At 40.1% G+C, this 25,943-nt stretch overlaps 1 protein-coding gene across 3 annotated transcripts in view; it reads left to right on the top strand.

Annotated features, from left to right (window-relative positions):
- The window catches only part of RBFOX3 (RNA binding fox-1 homolog 3), a 464,758-nt gene that overhangs the window by 50,466 nt on the left and 388,349 nt on the right, over positions 1-25,943 (top strand). The gene's annotated exons all lie outside the window — the stretch shown is intronic.

Genomic DNA, 25,943 nt, shown 5'->3' with positions numbered 1-25,943 from the left:
CAGGAGAATGAATTGGAATGAATAAGTCCAGCGAGACACTTTTTTCCTTTTCTTGCCAGGTGACACTCCTGGCCATGATTTATGCCTGACCACATTGTTGAAGTGCCATCCAAATGCTATTATTTTCAAGGCGAATCTTTGTGTCACCCAGGTCCAGTCATTGTTGCAAAGGGAACTAGGTTAATGATCATGGAAGTTTCCAATAGCCTGGAATTTGTCCAACATCATCATATCTCTCTGGATACCTTGGTGCATGTTTAAAACATCTGGATACTTGGTATTTTACAATGCGTTAGTGAGGAGAGTGATGGATATTGCAGATCCAGGATCTCTGCTCAACTTCGAAACTCTTCTAGTCTTCGATATCAACTTAATCTTAGTTAAGTTGTAGATTTGGGGGGGAGAAGATTTAATAAGAATAAGGTGCTTTTTATGACGAAACATACATGATCCTCATTGCATACCTTGCTTTTCTATTATAAGTGAGAATTCTGATTTCAGAATGTAATTGTTGCTTACAGTTTGATTGATTACAATCCATTTAATCAGATATACCGTAAGGTCCTGGGAAAGGAAAATTTTATACCGTATGAACATATTTGTTTATGGATGGGGAGAAAGAAGGGAGAAATTGGAAATGGTGTAGAGAGAGTTCAGCTGCAAAGACAATTATTTGGGGGTACATGTATGTCTATTCAGGACTCTGTTAAAATGTTGTAGATTTTCTCAATTAACTAGCCTGATTTTATTTCTCTCTTCTCCTACCCCTTTGCCATGCTCCCATTATCAAAAGTTTTGCATTCAGGAATAACTTTTTGCAAAGCAGAATATTCCATTTGCTTGATAGGATATTTTAAATTTATGAGGAGTCAAGATTTGCAAACCGCTAGTGAACACATTACTTAATTACTGACATGCTTCAACTGAGCAATGACAGTTATCTGCAAGCTCCAGACTTGTGAACACATAAATACAATGCAATAAAAGCATCCGAGACCTGCAAATGTATAGAACAATGTACATAAATTATGGGTTTGTTTTAAAATGTATTGTGAATTATTAGCAAACGGAAAAGTTGGTGGCATGACAGACTTCTCTATATAGTTGTTCTGTGCTAAAGCAACATTTGGGGCTTTATTTGGAGAAAAAGTATTTTCTTTGCTTCTCTCCCCCATTGAACCTGACTACCTTGATTATGTAAAGAACAAGTATTAAAACTACTTTTGAAAAATTAAAATGTAAATAGAAATTGTATTTTGTAGTCCAGAAGCTAGAGTTTGCAAGATAATAATGCAAGGTATTTTATCTTTTATTTAAAGAGAATAAGACCTGTAGTTTTGTCTTTGGGTGGGTATATTTGTTTCTTCAAGTCAGTCTTGACACCTGGCAACTGTCGGAATAAATCCCTGCAGTTTCTTGGCTGGTATTATTGGAAGTGCCTTCTTCCTAGGGATGGGTGAGAGTCACCAAGGTCATCCAGTTGACTTCATGCCTAAGGCAGAACTAGAACTCACAGTATCCTGGTTTCTAGCTGGGTGCCTTAATCACTACACCGAAATGGCTCTTTTGCCCTCTGTGTAGAGGCACAAAAAAAAATCATATTTAGGAGTCAGTTAAGTGAAAGAAAGGATTTTGTATTCTAAGGTCACTACATTTCTTTTCTTATAACTCTTTGTCCTTTTAGGCTGAGGGTTGACAGGAGAGGGTTGAGAATTTTGTTTTATTTCATTGTACTTTTATTTCCACCAGAGAAATTAAAAAGTATTTGAAAGAAGGCAAGTGGTTCATTGGGGATATGCAATCTTTCAGATTTGGTCCCAGAAAGACGGTTCAAGGCAGAGATGTTATCTAGCCATTTAAACCTTGTCCTTTCAAATTGGTTTTTTAAATTGCTGGGCTGCAGTTTTGAAAACACCTAAAGCTGGGTAAGCAAAGCTTTCACCTTGTTTCCTTTGGATCTTTGCCTGAAGCTACTATTAAATTTCCCTGGTCTAGAGTCTCTAGACATGTTTTAACTACAGCATCAACTATCTGTGACTCCATCATCCACCATCAGCCTGCATGACCATAATTTCTATCTAGCACAGTCTGTTTATGATTTACCAACATAAAAAGCATCATTTGAATCAGTTGTTGCTAATGCTTCAGAATGTGTGGGAGGATGAACAGAGCACCTGCCCTCAACTCTTTGAAGAAACAATATCTTTCTCCTGTGCACTGCTTGGAGTGTCCAAGCAAGGGTTAAATTCTATCACACTGCCCAAGGACTGGATTGAAAGTCTTTGGCCACGCCTTCTGGCTCCTTCTAGCATCAGTTTTTCAATTCAATCCAGCCCATCAGGACCCAGTTTTTGCCTTAAAGTATTTTATTTCTTACCTAAATTGTTTTCCTTCTAGGGGCAGAGATGATAGCCACAATTTTGGAAGGGGTGGGGTGGATTCCTCTGGAATCCACGAGAAACCCCAGGAACTCTACAGATGGCACGCCCAGCTGGCACTTGGAGCACTTCAAGTGCAAGCCGGCATCTCGGAACCGGGAGAGCACCACCCTAAGGGTCTTGACGAGTCCTGATTGGTCCAGAGCGGCAATCAGGACATCGTCAAAATAGGGCACAACGCCCCGCTCCATGAGCCCCTGAAAAATGCCAGGAGCCACGCTGACCCCAAATTGCAAACGGCGGCATTTGAACGCCCCACGGTCGGTCACTATAGTTTGGGCTGTGGCGGAGGTCTCGTCAACCGGCAATTGCTAGTAGGCTTGGGCCAGGTCCAATTTAGCAAAAGTCTTGCCTTGGCCCAAGGAGTGCAGAACGTGCTGCACCATGGGCACAGGATAGGGGTGCGCCTGAAGGGCCTTGTTGAGGGTTGCCTTGTAATCAGCGCAGACCCTCAGGGACCCGTCGGCCTTTAAGGGCAGCATGATGGGGGTCTCCCAGGGGGCATGGTCGATGGGTTCCAGGACGCCCTGGGAGATCAGTTTATCTATCTCCGTGTCCACATGAGCACTCAGGGCAAAAGGAACCCATCGTGCCTTCAGGCGGATGGGCGCCACCATAGGGTCCAAATTAAGGGAGATGAGGTTGCCTTTGTAGCAACCCAGAGTGTCGGAGAAGACGTCATCGTCTCTGACAATGGGCCCCAATTTTTCTCTGCCACCTTTCTCTCCTACCTTGCTTCCCTGGGCATCCGGCATGCCCCTGTTGCCCCCTATCACCCGGCTGGCAATGGCATGGCCAAGCACGCCATGCATTTGGCCAAGGAGGGCTTGGCCCGGCTCTCCCACCTTCCTTGGCCTGCCCGCCTTCAGACCTACCTCCTCGCACAGCATTCCACCCCCTGCCAGTCCACCGGTAAAAGTCCGGGGGAGATCCTCATGGGTCATCGCCTGAGGACCACCCTTGACCGGCTGCACCCTTCCTTTGCCCCCACTGCTGGCCCCCTCCCTGCCCCCCCAGGTCTTTTCTGGTGGGTGAGGGAGTCTTCGCGCAGAACTATGCTGGAGACTCTAAGTGGCTACCTGGGGTCATTCTAGAGCTAATTGGACCCTGCTCTTATAGGGTCCAGCTTGGTGATGAACGGCTATGATGGTGCCATCTGAACCAGCTGTGCTGCCGGATAAACGAGGGGCCGCCCCAACCAGCCGCATCAGCCACACACGGACCACAGGCGGGGGCTGCTTGCCCAGTGGCCACCCAACCTGCCCAGCCACGATCACCCGTGGCTCAACCATCTCCAGCCGCCTTCCCCGCTCCGCGCCGCCTCCGGCCACCAGCCGCAGCAAGAGAAGGACTCTTACCTTCGAACTTTCCTGCGGGCTCAGGGGCTGGGCCTTCCAGTCTGGTGCGTCACAGCAGCAGACCTCCTCCTCCATCGACGACAGGCATTCCCACTCCCAGGCGATCGCAGCCCGTGCGCAGAAGACCAGCCTACCTCAAGAACTACGCATGCGCTCTCTGGGGGAAGGGGTGTTGCGTCTTTCCGTCGCAGCCGGCAGGCGTGGCCAGAGTCTCAGGCTCCTGATTGGCTCAGGCGTGCCTGCCGGCCAGCGGGAAAAACACTGGCCACTGATTGGTCAACCGCCTGACATCTGTCAAATATAAATAGCTGTCAGGCGGGCTTCGTTTCGTCCATGTTCTGATTCTGTTGTAGCCTGTTGCTTGTTGAATAAACTGTTCTGTTTTACCTCAGTGCCTCATTTTTAAAAGTTTGTTTGCTCCGGAGGGTATTGCAAACAGTGAACAGCCTCACCCTAGAGTTCATTTCTCTTCCCCACGACACTTTATTCATTGCCCCACCCCCAGGTGTGCCACCAAGAGGGGTATCATGGAGGCCAAGATTCAACATGGTGGAGACAAGAGGCAACCCAGACCTCAGTTGAGGAGTTCTGCAAAGCTGCAACAAAAAACAAAAAAAATGTTGGTATCATTTGAAACATTAATTGAAGCAATTATTATTTCGCATGTTTTCATCTGAAATCATAATAGTATAAATGCCAATTTTTCATCCTGAGGTTTCTCCAGATTCCACAATGCATTTCTATCATACTACTTTTTTTAAATCTACCTGAGACTCACAATTTTTTCTGTATTTTTCTTTTTAGGATCAAAAAGATCATTTTTTAAAAAGTGGATTATTCAGTCAATCAATGTTAGTTGAAAATATTTTAACTTGACCCCATAGTGCCAGTTAGCAGGTTAATTTATGAAGAAAAAATATGCTGCTTGATACAGTTTTTGAATTTCGACTTGTTCTGATCTTTTTTAAAAAAAACCAGTCCTATAACAGCTAAAACTCAACTGTTGTTAAAATTCTCTATTGAATTTACAAAGACTTTACAGGTAGTTCTTGTTTAGGGACCATAATTGGGACTGACAACTCAGTTGTTAAGTGAACAGATGCGAAATGAAACTGCTTAAGATCTGTGCTTAGGATCTGACTTCTGCTTTCCTTTTTTTGTAGTCTTGCAACGGTTGTAAACATAAGGATTAGTCATAAAGTTACTTTTGCACCACTTCATAATTGTGAACTGTTACTAAAGGAAGCAGTCACTACCTGAGGATAGTCTCTACTTCCATCCATAAAGACCTCCAGAAAAAAAATGGAGTAGCCTATCTCTATCTGACTTTCCTTTCTTATAGAATAAATCTCAGAAATCTCAGATCTCTTTCCAATGTCCATCAGAACATCTGGTAAAAGCTGAAGTTTTAAAGGAATATCATGCCCTTTCTTTTATCATTCTAATATTGCATCCATTGCCTTAAAGAATGTGAATTTGGGAGGATAAATGTGAAAATGTAACTAAACTAGGCAAAAGAGTCTTATAAAGTAAGTTCCTTCATACTGTCTCTGAATCATTCCTCCTGATTTAGCCAAGTTATTCTTTGAGTAAACTTTCCATTTCTCTTTCTAACTCTTCTCTTCCAAAACCTTCAGGTAATTCCATGAGCTTTAAATTATTTTTATGCAGTTCTTTTTCTAGTGATGGCAATCTAACCTCCATCTTCCTTGTCTCTGACCTTTATCGTTAATATCAGTCTTACAGGAATCCAATTTTACTCCTAAACGATGTTGTTTGTGTAGGATCAATTTAATTATGTTAAATCTTTAATTTTGTTGTTGAAACTTGCTCAATTGACCTACAAGCACATTTTTAATTTGTGATAAAATGACAGACGTGCCAGCTTCTATTAGAATCTTAATGGATTCTCACCCTTGTCCTCTCTTCCCTTACTCTTTAAGATCACATTACCACATGCTTTTAAGTATATTTTTGTAATAGAATCTAAAATGCTATACAGCCCTATTGTTTATGATATGAACATTCATCCACTTTAATTTTTCATAAAGTAATTTTACTCTTTGGTATATCTGCACACATTTAAACAATGGTATTATTTAAAGAAGTCACAATATAAAAAAGTAGAACAGAGGTGCAAACTGGACACACAAACATAATTTGTGCACATAATTGGAGATCAAATTTCTCACAGATATTTTTTTCTGGAGAGGAAAAATTATTTCTACCATATTGCCCAAATTAATCCCCTCTGACAATTAAGTCTGTCTTCCGATGTTTGTTATGTACCACATTTACCAAACCTATATATCGTCTTCTAAAATGGAGAATATTTTGGAATTTCTATGGGAAAGGTGTCTTACTTAAGTATTTTATTCCGACAAGCAGAGTCAGAGTTTTCCAAATGCAGAACACAGATAATTTCGCTGGAGAAAATTTAAACTCCCTTGTTGCAGGTTGATGCACAGGAGAAAAGGAGGTGATAATTGGCAGAGGAAGGCGCCCTGGTATGCCTGAAATGCATTGGTAATCAGCTTGACAAATAATTTTCTGCACCTGGTAGTTTTTGCCTTTTGCATCTTCCCACCTGCAGAATATGAACAAAGGTAGATCAGTGTAATTCTGTTACAATTGCTCTTTTTGTTGTATTTATGGCATTTATTTTTCTTTCTGCTTTTCTGTCCGGCACTCTCTTCCAGTGGAAGTTAGAATCTTGTGAATGTCCACAGATGCATTAATGTTCTTGGTGTAATTTGTTCCTGTTCCAAATGGGTTTTACAGAGAAGGACCTTTTAGAAATAGAAGCAGAACAAGCTGTATTGTATCCTTATTCTCAGGATGCTAAATCCATATCCCAAATATCTTTGTCCATGCACAGGCAGCATTCTTCGGAGAATACAGCTTTCATTTTTAGAAAGTTCTTCCGGGCTCTCATGTCTGGAAAGATAAGTTTGAAAAGGTGAGTAGGCAATACCTGGTGGGAACTTGGAAGCCACAAGTAGGGCTCAGCGGGATTTCCAGCAGGGGAAAGACAGGATTTTCATTGACCTACACAACCTTTTTTGATCCTTGTGGCTTTCTGATGAACCACATAAGCAAAATGTAAATAAATAAGCATATGTACAATTGTATGTTATAGAAAGTTTATATTTAGCAGTCTTGACTGCCCCTTCTTTCTGCTTAATTGCTACCACTAGTTTGCATGTTGACGATACCTTATTAAGGTTTTTCAGGACTGCCTTTCCTAACTAGAATCAACCTGCCAGATTCATTTTGCCCCAGGATAAATTGCTGAAAGTTGCCTATTTCCCTGAGGAATATACTATGACAGGGATGTCATGTGACATATCACGACTTTTTCCCTCTACGTTAAACCAGAGTGGGCATGGCCAGTGCATGATGAATCTGGCCCATGGACTGCGAGTTTGACACCCCTGTACTATGGAGTTATGTAAATGCTGCTTTTCTGAGATGGGTTCTTACTTAAACTGGGGCTGGCCCATAAAGTTCTGATCTCTTGGAAACAATTGAAAATAGAGCCGTTCTGGAAGGTTTTTGGTGAAGCAATGATCCCTAGGATGTGTGAATGTACTGTGGTTTGAGGAATAGTCTTTAAAATTACTCTTACATTTTTACTGCAAAAGTTTTGTTTCTTATGACTTACTGCTATATTGTGAGGGCCTTTAGACTATTGGCTAATAAATCCAATAAGTACATTAATGAAATGTTGCTAGCATGAGTTGGTAGAGTATTCCTTTTCCAAAGCTTAGCTTTCCACCTTAATTATCAAAATTTTACATTTCTGAGCAGGTACAGATAGTCCTCACCTTACAACCTTTTGTTTAGTGACTGTTCAAAGGCACTGGAAACAGTGACATACAGCCAGTCCTCACAATTATGCCAATCATAATGTACTTGTGGTCACATGTTCGAAATTTGGGTGCTTGTCAACCAGCATGCATTTAAAAGGTTGTAGCATCCCAGGGGTCAAATGATGGCCAACCTCTGACAAGCAAAGTCAGTGGGGGAAGTGGATTTGCTTAACAACCGCGTGATTCACTTAACAACTGTGGTGATTTACTTAACAACTGTGACAAAAAGGTCCTAATATTAGTTCAACTCATGTAATGACCACCTCTCTTAGTGAGCAAAGTTCCAGTCCCAATTGTGTAGTTGGTGCAGGTTCTCTTTAATGGATATGTAGGTTACTGAACCTTTATATTATATTGTATGATACCTCAAATGAATTCATGCATAATGCAACACATAGTGTCCTCATACTACACTTGGCAGTTCTCGGGACACACAGGAGGACTTTTTCAAACAATTTTGGCAATTGTACCAGCCTATAATGTAAAAGGAATCCATCAGGAATCCTAGATTGAAGCTGTTTAGGATTTACATATCACAGGAGAAAAACTCTGAATCTCATTTAGTCAATCTGCAGCTGCTTTAGTAAAATTGTAGCTTGAACACTGTTAGGAGCTCTATTTAGTCCATCTTCAGCTTCTGGTCCAGACACAAGAATAACTGTCAGGAGCTGCTTCATTTAATAATCAGGAAAGAAACCACTCAACTCCATTTGTTTGAAATTAAGTGTACTTTTACTAATTACAAACGAATAGTAGCAAAGCTAAGCTGAGTCTGGTTAATTGGACGCGAAAGCAATGAATATCATGTATAGGTCAATCCCCTCCCCTTGGCACCCCAGTCCATAGTCCAATTATAATTCACCCAACTGTCAGGTGGGAGATATCTTCAAAAAACATCATCAGGGTGAAATGCTGGACAGTTAACCTTGGCGGGAAACTCCCTTCCTCCACATGCGCAATGAGATGGTCAGGACAGCTTCTAGAATATTCCTCCAGCACATAATGATTCCCCTCCCAAATACCATGCCCCCCCTCCCCGTTTCAATGGCAGCCGAAGCAGCAGCAAGGCAGAGGCTGACAATAACTTTACATAGAATACACTGCATATAGTTTAAAATAATTCAGGTGTTATGGAGAAGTAATGTTGAAAGTCGTCATATGGATGGCACCTACTCCAAAGTGCCTGATGATAATGGTACTCTCAGTACTTTTCTGAGAGACAGCTCGCTCAAAGAAATGGAAAGCACCCCCTGAATCTTAACTAAAAGAAATTACCCAAGAGGTTAGCATTATCAACAATACCCAAAGCTCTTGGAATATAAAGCAGCTTCAACATCCCTCTGCCTCTCTCTCCACCCCCTCTCCCTCTCTCGATCATCTAACAGACTAATGATGGATGATACCCCAAGAACCAGGCCTTAATAGATGGAAAAAAATGTGATAATTCTTATCTTTCAACTTCCAATGACATTACCCCTTTAGTACCTCCCCTGCCCATACCTGATTTGTTTAACAGATTTAACAGAGTTGGAAGGGACCTTGTAGGTCATCTAGTCCAGCCCTCCCCCACCAAGCAGGAGACCCTATATCATTTCTGACAAATGGCAATCCAATCTCTGCTTGAAAGCCTCCAGTGACTAAACTCCCACAACTTCTAAAGGCAAGCTGTTCCATTCGTTGATCGTTCTCACTGTCAGAAAATGTCTCTTCTAGGTTGAATCTCTCCTTGATCAGTTTCCATCTATTATTCCTAGTCTGGCCTTCAGGTGCTTTGGAAAATAGCTTGACCCCCTCTTCTCTGTGGCAACCCCTCAAATATTGGAACACTGCTATCATGTCTCCCCTGGTCCTTCTCTTCACTAGACTAGCCATGCCCAGTTCCTGCAACCGTTCTTCATATATTTTAGTCTCCAGTCCCCTAATCATCCTGGTTGCTCATCTTTGCACTTTCTCCAAAGTCTTAAGTTTCATACAATGCATCCATAGAAATGTGTTTGGAACTGCTAGGAACCAGTAATAAGACAATTATATTTTGAATGTGTATATTTAATCCACAGACTCTTTAAAACTTGTAGAGACCTTGTGATGGGGAGAGCAGGAGCAGCAAACCTGCAGTTTAGATTGTGATAAGAGTTTGTAAGTAGAGTTCACTGTTGCAATGCACCTCTGAGTTTTTCTTGTTTCTTAGTATTATTTGCCATGACATAAATGTTGTAAGCAGTCATAAGCCTGTATTATATTTTTGGCAATACCACCATTTCATACATTTGACAACTTTACATGATTTGTTGGAAAAGGATTCAAAAAACTGGCAGGAAAAAAAACCTATGGGAAGCTGCCTGATGCTAACTTAATACTTTGATCCATCTAGCTTAGTATTGATCTGCTAAGCAATTTTCCTGGCTTTCCTGTCTTTATTTATGCCTACCCCAATTGTTAACTATGGGACTTTCTGTATGTGACACAGAGACATAACAACCAAATCTTTCTTCATGAGCATTCAGTAAATAGAAGGACAGAAGGGAATGGCTTTTGCAATAGTGATGGAGAAAAATAGATATACTTGACCAGAGTTGGGAGATTACTTTATTTTCATGCTTGTTCCACCACTTTGCAGAATTAGATGGGCAACATATAAATTTAACAAATAAGTAAATACATTCACACATTAAAACCCAGAACTATTGCAAAATTAAATAAAAAATACCAGTAATCGTAAAGGCACTAGGTTCATTAAAGAACCACCACTTGACTTTTGATTTAAAGCAAGGTCAATTTTATAGGAAAATAATTGCCCAAGGCCATGCAATGAGAAGTATAGTTTCAAATCCAAAATACAGATCAGTATCTGAAATGAGTGAATGGATCAGTACTTTTCATCTAAATCAAAGGTGATGTCAGGGTTCCAGGTAATAGTCCCATAGCAAGCAAAACTCCGAGGCAGGTGAATTCTTCAAAGAATAGCTATATTGGAAACTATACCATGGCAACTTTACAACCTGTGAAGTGGGACTTCAACTCCTAGAATTCCTGAGCCAGCTTATTCACAGGTTATAAAGTTGTGATAGTTCCCATCACTAATCTAAATAAAACTAAAATACAAACATCAGTTTATTTTCATTTCATATTGCTATTATAGCTGTTGGAAGTGCCCATTGGATTTTTGAGTAGTGCGTTTTGGGGGAGGCTGTTATAATTTCGAACAAGTGCTAAGTGAGGACTATCTGCAGTAATCTCCAATTAAAGCCAGACTTGCTATTGATTGATGAACATGGTAGATTTGGTGTTGAACTTGAATTATATGGGGACAAGACTTTGCTATTGGGAATGTATACCCCTAAATGAGGCTTTTAATAAGCAACCTATGGAGAAATTCATGTTTTTTATGGAAATTGATGCTTGATGGGGAACTGGGGTGATTTTGCCACCATTACATAAGACATCTAAGAAAAATAACAAGACCAATCAAAGCAAATTACCAAATGCCCTTTTTTTGATATGATGGACAATTTAGGATAAGTGAGTACATAGAGACTGAAAAATGGAAATGTTAAAGAATATACTTTTTAGAAAGACGTAGATCTTTTTCAAGAATAGATATATCTGGATTTCAAATGATTTACTAATTTTTAAAGTAGAGATTTTACCAGAGACTTTTCCTGATTATAACCCTGTGAGTTTGGTTTATAAAAAGGAAGGTTCCACTTTTAGTTGGAGACTAAATAAAATACTGCCACGGAAAGAAGCAACAGTGAAGGACTATAAAAATGAATTAAGATTTTTTAAAAAAAATAACCTAAACACTGGCATAGACATAAGCACTTTTTGGGATTCTAGTAAAGCTTTTATGAGAGGATATGTTATACAATATCATACTGTACTTGAAAAGAAAAGCCAAGACAAAATAGGCTGTTTGGGATGAGAAGAAAGAAAAGAAGAATTAAAAAAAAATCTCCAGGGAAGATAAATATTTCTCATCAAATTAAACTTTTACAGCAACAGCTGTCAATGATAAAAGAAATGGAAATAAAAATGAACTATGCGAAGAAAAAAGAAACCTGAATTTGCAAATAAACCATGGAAATGGTTGGCATATAAATTAAGAAAAGAAAAAGAAAACGATATTAAAACTTCAAGAGGGAGATGCTGCAATAATGGATAATGTGACAATACAAAAAGCCTTTCATCAGTATTATTCTAATTTGTACAAAGGTCATAATATTCCTATCAAGAAAATGGATATTTCTTTTTAAAAAAAGAAACAATTACAGAGAAACAAAGACAAATAATAAAGGGACTCACAAAAATAAGAGGTTTCTAAAGTTATAAAAGAGCTTATAGGAAAAGTGTTTGGACCGTGTGGATTATCTGGTTCTCATTATAAATGTTTTGAGGATGATCTCTTGCAACCTTTGCAAAATACAATGAATTTTATTTTATAAGGAGGAAAGATGCCTGAGACATGGAAAGATGCAAATATAATATAAATACTCAAAGGATGATAGAATTTGACTTTGATAAGAAGTTATAGACCAATATCACTACTTAGTAATGATCCTAAACTATTCATTATGATCCTAGCAGACACATTAAAAACAATTTTATAAGAATTTGTGAAATGAAGCTGGGTTTTTACCTAACAATTAAAAGATATTACAGCTGTATTGGATATTTTGGAATATTTTGAACAACATAATGAAAAACTAGTTTCATTATTTATTTGGATGCAGAGAAAGCTTTTGACAAATTGAACTGGACTTTTTAATTTAAAATGTTAAATTTCTATGCTGCCTATCCCACGGATACAGAACTCTGGGCAACTTGCAATATAAAATTTTTAACATATGAGTCTATTAAATACACAAAAATGGATTCATGTTTACCCACAAAGGAGAAATGGAACATGATGGTACTTGCTGAGATGGTCAAATTGACTGCTTTTGCATCAAAAATACTTGGAGTGGGGGTCCCTATATCTTGATTAATTGATTCCACCTGAGTGAAAAGTGGAATGATTTCAGAAATAATCCTTGTGCTATTTACACTTATGATTGTTTCATTCCCATGTGTTACTAGCATTGCAGAATTACTCAAGGCTGCAATTGACTTAGGCCACCATATCTTGTGAATGTGATCTGTGACTATATAAATACTGTCACGCTTCCAGCATACATCTTGCATAAGTATATGATGTTATCGTTCTCTAACATGTATTGAGCTGTCTAAAACCTTTCATTTTTTAGAAAGTTGGTTTTAGTAGTATTTTGTCCCTACTGAGTACATGTCCTCCCACCATCCCTTATTCTTGGGGGGGGGGGGGTGTGCATCCTGAGAAGCCGGATCCCATTTTCTAATGTTCTGAGGAGACAGAAGCATCTAGAAGAATCCAGCCTAAACTATGATGCATATTCATTGGAGGATAAAGTCCATGTCCCCTCAAAGCCATCCATACATAGTATCTCTGTTTCACCTCACCCTATTCTTTAATAAAGTGTCAAAATATATGTGTCAGGTTCCCAGTAACACTCCCAACGAAAGAAAACTCCAAGGCTTGAGGTTCCTCAAAAGGTGCAGTGCAATGCAAAAGATGGCTTCCAGACCTGACACTATACACACACAGTGTGGTTTATTGAAGGAGAGGAAGGTTTAGTTGCATGTTGAGCTACACTCAGGGTAACGTGCGGTGAGGACAGAACAAATACCACTAATGGTATTTCCTCTGTCAAAGTCATGCTGAGGAAGCCAAAGATTTCTCATCCCCACTCAACTTCCAGATTTGGTCTCTAAGCAAAAAGATAGCATTGTTTTCAATGGCAGGGAAATTTGAAACAGTATTTTTCTCAGAAGCAAGAATGGTTGGGGGGAGGACAATACCCTGGCAGGCCTCTGGAATCATAGATCATCCAGTATGAATCTGTGTTTCTCCCTGATCTTGTAGGAGTGCTCTGCTTGGAAATAATTTTGCCTCTGGATGGCTCATTTGAATGTTTAGTTAATGTTATTAATAGTTTGATTTTCATTTATATGAGCAGTTGTTGGTGTAATCTGACAATGGCGCTATTATTCCATCTAAGTTAGGATATTCTTCTTTTAAAATTTCTTTAAGTTTCAGCAACTAATAACAAGAAGAACAAATAACCAATGGAAGAAAAACAGCATTTAAAAATCCTATTAACCTTTGCAGGAAAAATGAAAAAGCATATTATTTTCTTTAATATGTACATTTTCAAGGTTATACCAAGGATCATGACTGCTAGAAATCAAGAGAGAACTGTGAGCATAAGTCAGCAAGTCATAAAAGTTCAAGTATTGCCATTTATTGGCCACTTTTGTTCTATATTGTGTTTGAGGGAATTTTGCAGAGTGTTCCTCAGAGCTCCATAAATGACTTACAGGATATACCATTCTTACAAGTATTCCTGTTCTGAACAATTGAGAAAGAATAAGAGAAATCTTCCCTCAGGCCTTGTGCTTCTATAAGCCCTGTGAATTAAATGCAGGGTGAGATGTTGCTTGCTGACCCCTTTGACTAATACCTGTAGAGTTTCTCCCCTTTCTTTCCCATTGGACTTGCAGTCTCTGAAGATACAGAGTGAGAAATGAATCATTAATTGGTTCTGACAAACAATTTGCTCCTTTTGTTGTTGCTCCCATTCATCATGCTCACATTTCCCCCCATTTTTTTCGCTAATGGTTCATTATGTTTGTTTGGCACACATCACTACAGAGGGCCAGGTTGGAAAAGATTATGTTGTAAATTTCAATTTGCTGGTCTGGGGTATTACTCTTTTTAAATAAAGAAATATACTGAATTTCTGTTCTATTAGCCAAACTGTCTCCATCTTTATTTATTTATTTATTTTATTTATTAATTAGACTTATATACCGCTTCATAGGTCTTTCAGCGGTTTACAGATTTTTAGCAAATTGAGTCAGCAAATTGCCCCCACAGTCTGGGTCCTCATTTCACCCACCTTGGAAGGATGGAAGGCTGAGTCAACCTTGAGCTGGTGAGATTTGAACCGCTGAACTGCAGATAACAGTCAGCTGAAGTGGCTTGCAGTACTGCACCCTAACCACTGCGCCACCTCGGCTCCTCAATCTTGACTCTAAATTTCCACTTTACTTGCCCACATTTGTTTAAGCTGCAGAAACAGGAGGTTCTATATTTAGAATGATTTAAAATTTCTCCATGCTTAGGTCTTTTTACTTATCCCTTTTTTAAAAATGCAAATTTCATTCCACCCTAACAGATTACTTTATCTTTTTCAACACATTATTTGTAAACCTGTAGATCCACATCTGGGAATGAACTCTCCCACCATACACCGGCTAGAGCTGTGATAGCGAACTTATGGCACGCATGTCCAAAGTGGCACCCGAAGCCATGTTGCCCAGCATGTGCAGCCTTGACCGTTTGTCTTCTGGGTTTCTGGCGTTCACGCAATGATCAGCTGTCCTTTGCGCAGGTGACAGTGCCGAAAACCGGTGTGCGCATGCATGCTGGCCAGCCGATCATTGGGCATGCATGCACACTAGAACCTGGAAATTCTGGATTTTCCAGATTCGGCCCCAATGAGTGTGCATGCACACGTCGTTTCCACATGACATTTCCGGCACTTGGTGCCAAAAATGTTCGCCATCACTGGCCTAGAGTTGAGAGCCTGCCTTTTCCACAGTCATATTGCACTGCAGATTCCTTTGTATAACATTACTATTCTAGTGGCCACTGAAGAAGAGTCTCTTCTATTCTAAAACTTTTCTGGAAATCTCATTTTCTGGCTTCAAACTTTCATTTTTGTTGCATTTTTTTCCATAAAAATTCTGAGATGGACCATCAATGTAGACATGTCTTCTTGCAGTTGTCATTCTATTCATGTCCCTTTTTCGGATACTTCCCTTTTCATCTATCTCTAAATTATGCTCCTCCAGTTGTTTTCACCAGACAAAATTTATAGCATTTTAGCTCAAATACTTCTTGAAGATTGCTGCTTCAAAATATTCAAGCTTTTAAACCATCTTCATCTAAAACCAAAGTATTTATCCTTTAGTTTGATGCCGTGGGCATCTGTTTTGTCAAATTTTATAGCCCTTAGGGGGGCTGTCATCAAAAATAGAAACTGACACGAGAAATACTATAAGGGTAGGACTTTGACTGCACTGGCAGAATGAGAAGAAGGGGCTCACAAAAATAGCAGCAGAATTATTATATTTTGAAACAAATGAAGCAATATCTCTCTTTTAAAATCTGTCTGTTCCAGAAGATGGAAAGGATAGATAAATGCTTTGTAACTCAACAACCTTGGTTTTCTTAGAGCTGTTTGTTTATTTATCAAATTTATACACTGTCCATCTCACCTAAGTGACTCTGGATGGTTTGCAATTTAAAACCATACAGCCATGTAAAAAAGGCATAGGCAAAACCAAAGTTAAAAACAGAAGTAGGAACAAGTTAACAAGTTTTTAAAAACCACAGTGAATGCTTTCAAGCTACCAACCCCTTTCAGGATTGCAGACCACTCTTTGTTCCTGGTGTCAGTTGGTCTTGACCATGGGTGTCAAACTCAATTTCATTGAGGGCCACATCAGGGTTGTGTTTGACCTTGGGGGGGCCAAGGTGGGTGTGGCCAGGGAGGGCGTGGCCAGCTCAACATCACTTGTGTCGAGTGGTGCCTGTGGCGGCCCAAGCTCTCTGCCACTGCAAATGGGTTCCTGAGCTCCGTTTCCAGCTGCGACGGTCTCTTGTAACCCTCTGCCAGTGAAAATGGAGCTCAGGAGGGCTGTGTGTGGCCCGTGTGAGCTTTGTTTTTTCTGGCAGAGACACCGTGGGCCAGCCTTTCGCTGTTTCCAGGATGGCCCCACGGGCCAGATCTAAGCACCCTGCAGGCTGGATCTGGCCCCTGGGCCTTGGGTTTGACACCCCTGGTCTTGACACTGTTACGTAAGGCCAGAATGGTGGAGGTCTGCCTCAGCTCTGAGGATGTTCCATAAGTGGGGCAACATTGCTCTTAAGAGTGTAGCTCTGCTGAATATTTGATATTATTTGCCTGTAGAGATGAGGCCCAAGAACTTGAAACCTCTTTTGCTCATCAAAGAGAAGGATTCAGAAATATTGGTAAGACTTGAAAGTAAATCAGAGTCTTGAACATTTCTTACTTGTCTGTGATAAGATGCTGAGTTTCTGAAATCCTCACATCTGTAGGGGTTGAGTCCCTGCCTCTTTCCTATTTCTGTGCTGAACTGTGAGTGGGAGAATGGGCTTTGGGTCTTTTCTATTTTGCACTTAACCATTGCATGGATGTACATAATCTGGCAATCTCTTTTTTAAGCTGTATCCTGCTAAAGTTGCTATCATCTTGTCCCCAATTCTTACTAAAGACAATTTAAAGCCATCCTTAGCCATTCCAAGATTAATGTGGTATATTTTGCCTTAATCTGTCAATGAGCCATAGCAGTTCTACTGTGGGTACAATCTGATGTGCTTTGATGATCATTTTGTCAATAGTGCTCTGAGGGGACACCTATTTGTGGGATCTGCCCAATTCCTATTAGCCAATCTACCACCTCAGGCTGATAGGATTACAGTTTCCCTCCTCTAGTTCATGAGTATTACCCTTCATGGTCATTCTGCTTTAGGCAGAAAGTCCAGCTTTTCAAACTGGATTCCTCTCCCCCCATAACTGTTAAATGTCCTGGCTGATAGATGAGTGTATCAAAAGACCATGACTTCTGCCTGCTTCCAAAAGCTTTATGAAACTATGCTCAAAAACAACATGAATGACCGCTGACAGGAGAAGAGGTTGTATATTGAAGAGACAGAAAGAAAACCAGTTCACACAACCCTTAAGGGCTTGCCAGTTAGGGTGTTGGCTGTTTTGGCTGATCCAGAACTGCAAGCTGGGGATTTGCTCAGAGGACAAATGAATAAAATGTCCCCTCTCCCTTCTTCAGCCCCCTTTACCACTTGGAAAGCTGATCCCAGAGCAGTGGTGTGATTGGCCAAAGGGTTTTCCTGCTGAGTGATGATGCTAAGAAGTTGGGGGAAAGCATTTGAAAGGAGCCTTGGGGTTGGTATAAAAAGAAGTAAATAACTCTGCATTTTCTAAGCCCTCATTTTAAGATCCCCAATAGTTTAGATCACTCCCTTTTTTAAAAAAAATTGATGCAAGGTAAATCCACTTTCTAGTATAAACAATATATTTGCCAGTGTATTTGCAGATTTCTTAAGACTTAAGTGCGCAAGATTTAACATGCTGTTTCCTCTGGCTTTCTTCGCAGTTTTATGTTTACCTCCATGTACACTACAGTACATAAAACTGACACGGATCTTTGGAGTGAGATTGAGTATCTCCTTATCCTGCTTTTGCTAAAGTTGAAATTTCAGTCTACAAAGATGTTTTGCTGTTGATCAGAAAGCATTTGTAAAATAATGGTAAAGAGATTGCACCATGAAATTGAAGAAGAGGTTATCAGCTGGTTTGATTCAATTACGAATCAGCTGAGAGATCTTCTAAAAAAGCTAAATCAGCACAGCAAAACCAGGAACATAGTCACTGTCCTTGCATGCATCTCAAATTTGCATGGAAATATTTGTGAATATTTTATCTTATATTTCTTGGTCAATTTACCAATTAGTTTTCCTTCTTTTTGTATTTATATATATAGATATCCATATGCATTCATTAATTTAGAGCTAACTTTTTTAATACCATTGTTTCCAATCAACACAATCTATGATGTTAAACTTTACAACAAGGTGTGTTTAACACAATTGATGACTTGGAATGATGTATGAATTCCTCCCATATTGTTCATATGCTGCCACAAAATATGTTCCAATGGTGAGAATAGGTTTGCTAGGACAGCTATTTTAAAACCAGTAGTATTCTTGTCCTCTCAGAAATAGCTATTAGCTGCACATTTTTAATAATATATTACACTGTTCCCCCCTTTTATTCAGACGGGTAACCTCTATGTGCTAGTTGTCTTACTGGCCTTGTAGAGAATCTTGGAGAAAAAAATTATTCTATTTGAATTATGGAAGAGATTTGATGAACAGAATTATTTTTCCCCTATAATTTTAATTGACTTAAGTGTTAGAAGGAACCTGTATGAAAACAAGACAGTGGTTATCTTCATATCAATGGGTGCAAATTAAGCACACTTATTTTAAAATAACTGTAATTTAAATAATTAGGATTTGAGATTTGTCCATGGAAATACTCCTTTGCTGTATTTCCTGGATATACCTGCACTATTCCCAGAAGTGCACCAGAAGTACATCATGTATGCTGTACTTAGAAGAAAATTCAGTGTGGCTTATTTCTAAAGTATGCATAAGATTACCGTCTTGATGCATTCCTCAAATAACTCTTAAAATAAACCTCCATGTTTTGTTTGGGAGGCACTTGCTTAATAAAGTGGGAGAATCTTATTCTCTTCTGGCTTGGAGGTAGTTGAATCAATGTGCTGTCAAGAAGAAAACAACTACAATAAGAAGTAATTATTAGTGGGGCTGACTAAATGTACACATAGGTATAATTATTTTAAATATAAAGTAAAAAGAGAGGGGGGGGGGAAGGAAGGAAGCTCTCTTAGTAGTGGAGGAGGTACAAACCTGAACAATGGCCAAGAAGAATATTGTTTAGGATGGCTGTCTAAGAAAGCAGTGAAGATGTAATTAGACTTTAATTTTCACATGAACCACCCCTGAGAAATTCAACTATGTCTATGGGAATTGAGGGTAGAACCTTGTGATGTATTTATGATATGTTTTGGTAAGATCATGCAAAAGGCAAGTGTAGAGTTAATTGAATTTCCAAATAAAAATATTGTAAAACTGTCCCTCTGTTCTCTTGTCATCAAGAAAGTTGTATTGATAATTATTTAGATGTTAAATTGAGGTACAAAGAATAAAGATTGAGCAGTGGTCGGTGTGAAAGAAAGCGGGAAGAGAAGAAGAAAGGGGAAGAATGTTGCTTTGACTCATTATCCAAGATGACTTTTTCAATCAAGGTTCATAAATGTTCATCATGGGTGATCAGGGACGGCTTTTCTTCTAACATGCTGGTTAAGAAGCTTCCTACTTTTTGTGACATATGAGATAAAGTATTTGATATTTTGCATTCATTGCCTTAAAAGTTAATTAAAACTATATATCAAGAAGCCAGACCTATGCTTATTAAAAAAAAAAGTCTGATAAAAATATGCTAATATATTTCAGCTTCAATCTAGAGCTCCCTGATGGAAAGTGTTGGAGAGGCCAAGCTGGTAACTAGATTAAAAATGCCTCCAGTAACAATATTTATGGTGCTTGGAAACATGAGGCCTGGGAGCCAGGAAACCCTGGCTTCAGTACAAACCAGTTTACTGGACAAAAGAAGAATAAAGAATAAGCAAGATGAGAGAAAGCAGCTTTGCTTGCAGATCTATTGGCATATAGGTTTATTGGTTTACCAATCTAGGATGAAATTTAAATTTTTAGGATTCTAAAAATTTAGGATTTAGGACGATAGAAAGATTACAATTTCCCAGTCTCACACCAGAACATTCATATCAGAGATGATATTCAGTAGGTTCTGACCAGTTCTGGAGAACTGGTAGTGGAAATTTTGAGTAGTTTGAAGAACCAGCAAATACCACCTCTGACTGGCCCTGCCCCCATCTATTCTCTGCCTCCCGAGTCTCAGCTGATCGGGATGGAATGGGAATTTTGCAGTATCCTTCCCCTGCCATGCCACACCCACCAAGCCACGCCCACAGAACCTGTAATAAAATTTTTTGAATCCCACTACTGATACACAGCCGTCTTTCAGCTTGTAAACTCCATTTACCCCATTGGGGAAATTACCTCTGTACCAACCAACTTTACAGGTTGGCTGCCTGGCATAATGTTCCTTGCTTTTAATATAAGAAAGCCTGCATGAAGAACCTAGGGGCTCTTTTGACTGGCACAACGGCAGCAAAGCTGAAGAGATCCCTCCAAGGGCCATCTTGGCAATGGGAGGCTGATAGTTAATGTACAGCATAAATTGTAGCAATGACAAGGTAGATTGGAAGAGGAAGATGGGATCAGCAAAGCATTTCAGTCAGGGGGAAAGAGGATCTGATTATAAAAAGGAGGAGACTGCTTGGCGCAGAAGAGGCCTTCAAGAACCAAAAAAGATTTGTATTGGCTTTCTGATCTGAAAAGCAGCTATCCCAGAATCTACCTGGCTGCTTGGATAAATGTCCTCAGGCTGCCTGAGAGTATCTTATGAATCTCAGCATCCCAGGAAGAGAAATGTACCCTAGCACTCTAGCAATGCTAGCCTCAGTGCCGTTTACAGGAGAAGGAGAATCCTCGTCAGCTCTGACTGTAGCTTCTTTAATAAAACTCAGCATGAGGAATAGCTCTTCAGGGACCAGACTGAGGAAAGAAGATTTAGCAAGGCATCAATGAGAGATGTGTTCTGCATTGAAGATGAGCCCAAAAAAGCCAATAGGAAGCAGGCACTGGAAAGAACGTATTCAGCAGTCTTCAGTATTCCACTGTGACTTTGTGTTTCTGTCATTGTCCCACTAAAGCAGCCTTCTGAGCCAACTTGTATGGGAAAGACACATCTGAAGAAGCAGCTGTAGAAAGGTGTTCTCCAGCATAGCAGAGATGGAGAACTGGTGAGGAAGGGCAAGGGAATGCTCTGATCTCTGTGGGGTCCCTTCTTGTAGTCCTCTTCTTCCTCGATCCAAGAAACTTCTTCTTCACAGGTATTGGGTAGCAGACACCATTGGGGAGCAGAGAAAGGAAAGTCCGGGATCAGTTGGAGAAGCCTAGATCATTGCACATGCCACTGGAGGAAGTGGTGAAGAAAGACATTTATTAGGCGAGAGGATTATAATCACAAGCTATTGCCCTGTTCTTTTCTATTCTGAGTATGTAGTAATTAAAATTTTATTAGCATTGAAAAATTCTCATAATCACACAGCTAAACCATAATGTGATTTATTTGGTTTTGGTTTAGCGTACTATGTAAAGGAGGCCCCTTGTGTAATTTCTCATTTTAACCACTTTCATAAAGTTGCCAGTTTGCATTTTTGATTCTTTTATGTTCAGATTTCCCCTGATTTAAAACAGTGCTTGGATTACTGTCATAACAGCACTCTTGAAACAGACAAATTGATGCCTATTAGAATACCAAGGGTGCTACGGGGGCTGTGCCCCTGTACCTATGCAGGACAGTATAGTGGGCAGATAATACCTGCAAATTTCACTGCTTTCTGTCTTCATGGGGCCTTCTCTTGTCCACTGAAATCAAAAGTCTAGAAGAATGATTTTAAAAGGATGATCCATCCCTTCTTTGTGACATAATTGATGTAGGCACAGAAAAGTATTTGCTGACATCTAGCATAGGCCAACATGGATTACTTGGGCAAAAATAGGATAATGTAGAAATGGCACCAGGAACATGTGCATTTGCTTCCTTTTGCATTCATAGAATAAACATTTTCCATCAACACACCAGCCGATGAAGAATGAGTTAACATACTGGGGCCACTTCCAAGGCTGCGTCCTCAAATATATTTTGCTTTGAAGCCAATGAGTAAGTCAATGTCACCAGCAGCAGACTATAGTTTGGTGCCATTTCTCTCCCCTTGTCCTTGTGAACAATTATTTTGACAATGTTGTTTTTAATTCCTTCCCACTGAAAAATTGTTTTTAAGTGTACTTTTCTTTTTGCTTTTAGGTTGGTGGTGGTCATACAGTATATGCTAGAATGCTAATGCTTAAAACGTTCACTGGCAAAATGCTTATAAAATATCCGAGTGCTTGAATCTAATTAACAAAGGAGGAAATAAACTAGGATTTTTGGGGGATTTGGAGCAGGCACATTGAATATGTCCAGTATATACTGACTTCAAATTTGGTCATTTTGATAAAGTGGACAAGTGAACCAAAGAAATGTTTTCATTTTCCTCTTGTGCTCAATGTACTTTAGGGAAAATTTTCAGTGCTGAAGCTCCCAGTTGACCCGGTAGTAAAACAGAACGGAATTTCCATTGCATGTACATGTCCCTGGACTGTTGTTAAAATGATGAGGTAGACAAACACACAGCCTGTGGTTTTCTTTTTCACAGATGAGGAAGTTCAAAAGAGCTGGTTTCTTCCTATGTGAATGATGGGCATTGTAGTCTGGAGAGAGGGAGTCTGCACCCTTTTCTGCTTTGCTGCCAGCCAGGATTGCTGGAATGATGGGAAGGTAGTTACAGAATATTCTGTACTGCTCTTGGCAAAACCAATTTTTCTCTACCTCATTTCCTCGGAGCTTATATTGCTAGGCTATAAAGGTTCCTTCTTCCTCCTTTTTAAATCCTCCTAACAACATTGGGGACAAATCCTCCTCTGCAGCTGTAATGGAGGGGAAGGGGGGGGGGAGAGAAGAGAGGCAGGGGGAGGGGCAGGCCAGTAGATGCCTCCAGGGGAAGGGGAAGAAAAAGGATTGGCTGCTTTATAAGATAGCTGAAATTCCTCTGCTCTACTTCTTTCAATTAAATCAAGCAGTGAATGCTTGAAACAGAGGTTCTGTGAATATTCAGGCTGCCAAGAGATAACAAGGGCAGCTGTGGTACAGCTCTAGGGATTGCCTTCCCCTATGCATCCCTGAGGTTTGGTAAAAGATCAGCCAGGGGTTGAGTAGGAGTGCTCCTGCATTGTTTTTTTTTGGGGGGGGGGCGGAGGGAGAGAGAAATAGTAGCAGAGAAGGGTCCCTTCTTTGGATGTGAATGCTGGGATAGTTGTGCTGTAAGCTTTTCATCTCACAAAGTTCTCTGCTGCAGTAAGGGGTTAGAGGTTCTCGTGTTGTTGTTTTTTTGGCGCCCCCAAGCCTGTTTTAAATTGGGCTTTAGGTTTAAGACAGTGTAAACATCCCTACTCCACTTTGTTTTATTTGTTTGTTTTCTGGTCGGAGGATAGAAGCTTGCATAAACTGCACTTCCATTTCTGCAAACTCCCTGCGTTGTAAAATGGCTTTCTTGCTAGGACAAAAGTGGATTTCTTCAGCTACAGGTCCCCTTTCTTCCCTTTAAATCTTCTTGCTTTCCTCCTTGGCTGGAGGGGTGACGTTGCTGCTGCTTTTGACAAATGAAGCAGAAGAGAAGGCCAGCCATGTTTGTAAACTATTTAACTGTTATCTCCTCTACTGAGGGAAACTATGTATGTTCCTTTTCCTTTCTTTCTTATTGGGGGTACTACATATTTTTAAACGTGCCTTCTTAGTGGGCAAGAGCTCATCGCCTGTGCCAAATGTGCGTTTTGCAACATGCCTCTCTCATTTTGGGAGGCAGTGGGGATGTCGTGTGTGTAAAATTAGCACTGCCTCGTTAGGCCTTTTCAGGCTAATTCAGAGTGAAATGCTCTAGCAGCAGTGGGCTGATTCTATCAGGAGAACAAGGACTAATTAAATTCACTCTGACCATCAAGCAGTAAATTATTTATATCCAGACAGATGCAATCTAATCTCTAGCATCCAACCCAGCCCCCCCCCCCACCTTCCTCTCTTTCCGAAAGGGAGGAGGAGAGGTTATAAAAAAGGTGGATTAAAAAAGAGGGAAAATAGAAGAGGACCGATGATAAAGCTAGGATGGAAAAAGAATTCAGCAAGCACCCTTATTTCCCCTCTCGCCTTTCTTCTGAGCCTTAAGTAAGAATGAGAGTGAACCGCACTTTTGCTCACGAGGTGCACAATACAAATGGGCATGCAATCTGAATAAGGATTAATTGGTAGATAATCAACTAAATTTTTAGCTCAAGGATGGAGAAGGTGTAGCCGCTGATGCTGCATATGAATGGTAAGGATACTTCCCCATTGGCTGTGCTGTCTAAGGTTCTTAGGAATTGTTGCTCGATGACCTTTGACTGACCACAGGCTTCCCGCTTTTGCTTTAGGTGATGGTTGAATAAAGAGCTTAATACGGTGGCAGAAGAGAATTCAAGGGCAACCTCTTTAAAGTTTGTTTTGGTTCTGCTACATAGCAGAGTTCCCCTTTTCCTTCAAAAAAAAATGTGTGTAATAACTCTTATTGCATTGCAAATTAGCTTATACCTTTAGTTTCTCACAGCTATTGATTTCCATGAAGCAAACAGTTACTTGAGTTTCATCAGTTAATTAACTGGATATTTATGTATATGTGTTGTTTTTAAAAAGATAGGTTACCTTGCCTGGTGCCTGGTAAAGAATATGCAGAATATGCCTTACTGGGAATACATTCAACCACTGAAGACAGATTACCATTAAAAAAAAAAAAACCCACTCCCAGGCAGCTGTTTACTGCTCCACAGCATGGGTGGGCTAAGCAGACATTCTGATAATCTTAAAGTATTAATTTATTGTATTTACAATGTACTCCTTTTCCCTGGGAAATCAATGTGGCATAAATGAACCACCCATGTAGTGTCCGAAGATATTGGATGAGGTATTTTGTTTCATATACCACGTTCTCAAGCTGTAAGGTTTTCATAGATTGGTTCTACTACCTAGAACTGGACTGTAAATTAACTGGAAACCGGTGAAGAAAATCAATCTAAAACTGATATAATATGGTCTCTATGCTCCACTCAAGTCAGTAGTGCTGCTGCCAGGCTTTGTACTGTCTAAAATTTCCATAACATCCTCCAAGACAGCCCAGCTATAAGGAACTCCAGTTATCTAGATGGATGACTGAATCTGGCTTAATTCTACTGATGAAGGGCACGAGTGGTACACTCAGCTAAGGTGGTGAAAGGTATTTCATGTTGCAGAGGGTACCTGTGTCTCAGTGACATGCAGGCAGGGGAGGCAGAGCCTCACCACTGTCATCATGAAAAGAAAAAAAATGTAAAAGGAAAAAGGCTGAGCTAGTTGCTGCCAGAGTCACAGTGGATGACTCTGCTTAGTGCTTAACTGTTTAAAAAAGCCTGTAAAAAAGTGCCCTCTACAGGAGGAGGCGGGAGAACCATGTGCCTCATTTAGTCTGACTTTATGATCACTCGAGCAGAGTTAAACAAGGGTTAAAAGCCGAAAAATTCCTTATGTAGATGAGGCACGTGGTTCTCTTGCCTCCTCCTGTAGAGGATGTTTTTTAGAGGCTTTTTTAAACAGATAAGCAGAGTCATCCATTGGGGACTCTGGCAGCAGCTAACCCAGCCTGACCTTAGCAGCTCTTGGCTTTTTCCTTTTATATTTTTACATTTTCATGATGGCAAGCAAGAGCAGAGTTGAAATCCTCTGTGATTGTGAAACAGCTGGAAAAGGCATGTGGGT

Source organism: Thamnophis sirtalis, unplaced genomic scaffold (genome assembly GCF_051295495.1).
Source record: "Thamnophis sirtalis isolate CommonGarterSnake01/CBP01778 unplaced genomic scaffold, rThaSir2_p1.2 scaffold_3, whole genome shotgun sequence".
NCBI lineage: Eukaryota > Metazoa > Chordata > Lepidosauria > Squamata > Natricidae > Thamnophis > Thamnophis sirtalis.
This window is presented reverse-complemented; position numbering and strand designations above follow the sequence as displayed.